We start from the raw sequence: 3,002 nt of genomic DNA, 5'->3' as shown, positions 1-3,002 counted from the left end.
TCCCTGAAATATTATTATTATTATATTATTATTATTATTATATTATTATTATTATTATGTAAGTCTGTACCTCATCTCGGGACTATGGAGTCCCGGATTTTTGGTAGGCGTGCGTGGGGCCGAAGCCAACACGTAGAGGCCCTTTTCGACTGCTTTAATATTTCAAAAATGTATGGTGTCACAATCCGGTGATTATCCCTGTTTACACTATAAAATGCACCCAAGGACAATCACCGGACTGTGTGGAACTATGGCAAAACTAATGGAAAAAACTACTTGGGCTATTGGGATGGGTTGCTTGTGGACTGGAGTGTTGGTGATCTATAGGGACTATGGCGCCTGCCGATAACTATGTTAAAAACATGTAAAAGTGGCAGACGGAGACTTGCCAACTCACAAACTGGGCCCCCTAAACTAGTCGCTGAAAATGCAACAAGGGGGCAACAGGGACGTGAGCGGCTGAAGGACGGAGAGGCCTCGCTGGACGTTAAACTCAGATCATTTGCTCCCTGAGGGTCCGGCATCACTGGCCCACTAGCCACTTACGCTCAGCATCCGTCCTCCGAACAGAGTGGGAGCTCTGCTCTTGCGACGCCACTCTGGACGGCCAATGAAGGCAAGCCAGAGGCGGGGGACCGCTTCCTCGTCAGTTTTCACTCCGACCAGCCAACTAAGGCAAGCCGGAGATGAGGAAGGGTGTCTTCCCCCTGGAGCACTCAGGTACCGCGGGGTCGCTACTCCCCGTCACCTCGCCTCAAGGTGCCCTGCGGGCTTATTATTATTATTATTATTATTATGTACGTCTTTTGTATATCTCGGGACTACAGAGTCCCGGACATTTGGAAGGCGTGCGTGGGGCCGAAGCCAACACGTAGAGGCCCTTTTTAGACGGCTTTAATCTTTCAATAATGTGTGGTGTCACAATCCGGTGATTATCCCTGTTTACACTATAAAATGCACCCAAGGACAATCACCGGACTGTGTGGAACTATGGCAAAACTAACGGGAAAAACTACTTGGGCTATTGGGATGGGGTGCTTATGGACTGGAAACCAGGGGATCTATGGGGACTATGGCGCCTGCCGATAACAATGTTGAAAACATGTAAAAATGGCAGGCGGAGACTTGCCAACTCACAAACTGGGCCACCCTAAACAAGTCGCATAAATAGCAACAAGGGGGCAACAGGGACGTGAGCGGCTGAAGGACGGAGAGGCCTCGCTGGACGTTAAACTCAGATCACTTGCTCCCTGAGGGTCCGGCATCACTGGCCCACTAGCCACTTACGCTCAGCATCCGTCCTCCGAACAGAGTGGGAGCTCTGCTCTTGCGACTCCACTCTGGACGGCCAATGAAGGCAAGCCAGAGGCGGGGGACCGCTTCCTCGTCAGTTTTCACTCCGACCAGCCAACTAAGGCAAGCCGGAGATGAGGAAGGGTGACTTCCCCCTGGAGCACTCAGGTACCGCGGGGTCGCTACTCCCCGTCACCTCGCCTCAAGGTGCCCTGCGGGCTTATTATTATTATTATTATTATTATATTATTAGTATATTAGTATTAGTATATTAGTATATTAGTATTAGTATTAGTATAGATGACTCGCGCAACTTCGCTTGCGTCACATAAGAGAGAATGGGTCAAAATTTTCCCGTTTTTGTAACATTTTTTACTGTTACTCTGCTCCTATTAGTCGTAGCGTGATGATATACAGGCTGTAAATGACAGCTAACCGAAAACTTTACTGGTAAGTTTGTGACACTGTATGCGCGAAATTTACTCCAACGATATTTCTCGGAAATTATTGGTTCTCGAGTTAGTCATTTTTGAGCGTTCAATGTATAGTGAACAACGCGATGTATCTCCGCGCATGTCTACGACATTTCTGGCGGCGGCGCGCTGAGCGACGACATGTCGCGACGCGTCGCAGGTACGTACGCGTACCACCACGTCTATGCGCTCACTAGTATGCAACGCTATCATTAGATAACAATCTTATGTATCGTTTATGGTATCGTAAGTAGGCCCGTATGTTACAATAGCTCATAGTAAAATTGCAATGCAAGTAGGTAGGTACCTACTTGGCTTACGTGAAATCAAACAATAATAGCAAAATGTAACCAATAATAAGAAAGTGCTAAAACAAATTGTTATCAATGTCTATTAACACGCAAATACCTGGTGTATGGCGAGAGTTTGAGTACCTTTGGATCCGGACGTACAGGTGCAGAGCACGCCGTGCACTTCCACGTGCTTCACCATACATAACACATCAACATTTCTTCCTATTTACGAACACAACTGCACTTCGAAAACAATAACAACAAAAATAATAACAATAAAAACACTAACAACTCAAAACCGGAACAATAACAAGTAATAATAAACAACAGTTCACACACGACACGACGAATAGGACATAACGAACGACACCGGTGAAGAGCTTCCGTCTTCCGCGAGCGAATTGCTCGAACTATCAATCAAAGAGAGCCGCCGGCGCGGGCGCCTCTCCGCTCACTCGCGCCGCCCCTCGCCCGCGCCACCCGCTCCCTCCGCGCCGTCCGCGCGCGCGCCGCCGATTTGGTGACGAGCGACGAGTTAGGATCCCAGCGAGAGCTTAGATTCAATAAAATATTGATGTGGCATTACTATTTTTACTTGTCACAGTTGTTACTGGTTGCATTGTAGTTTTATTCAAATACCAAATAACATTACAAACATTATTGATGTAAGTTTAAAATACTTTGATATTTATAACATAAAATCAGCTTAAAATAAATAAAATAAACACGAAACGTTTATTTAATTAAACCATAAAAAATGTAGGTACATAACAATGATAACAATCAATATCCATTAATATTCTTATCAGAGAAACTAACTTATCATAATTCATAATCCCCGGAGAATTACTTAGCATCCATTTTGTCGCATCCCATCTATGTAACATCCACGCGCGGTCGCGGCATCACGCGTCACTACGGCCATCTACTTTTCGAGTCGCAC

This window comes from Anticarsia gemmatalis, chromosome W (assembly GCF_050436995.1).
Source record: "Anticarsia gemmatalis isolate Benzon Research Colony breed Stoneville strain chromosome W, ilAntGemm2 primary, whole genome shotgun sequence".
NCBI lineage: Eukaryota > Metazoa > Arthropoda > Insecta > Lepidoptera > Erebidae > Anticarsia > Anticarsia gemmatalis.
Note: the sequence above shows the minus strand (reverse complement) of the source record.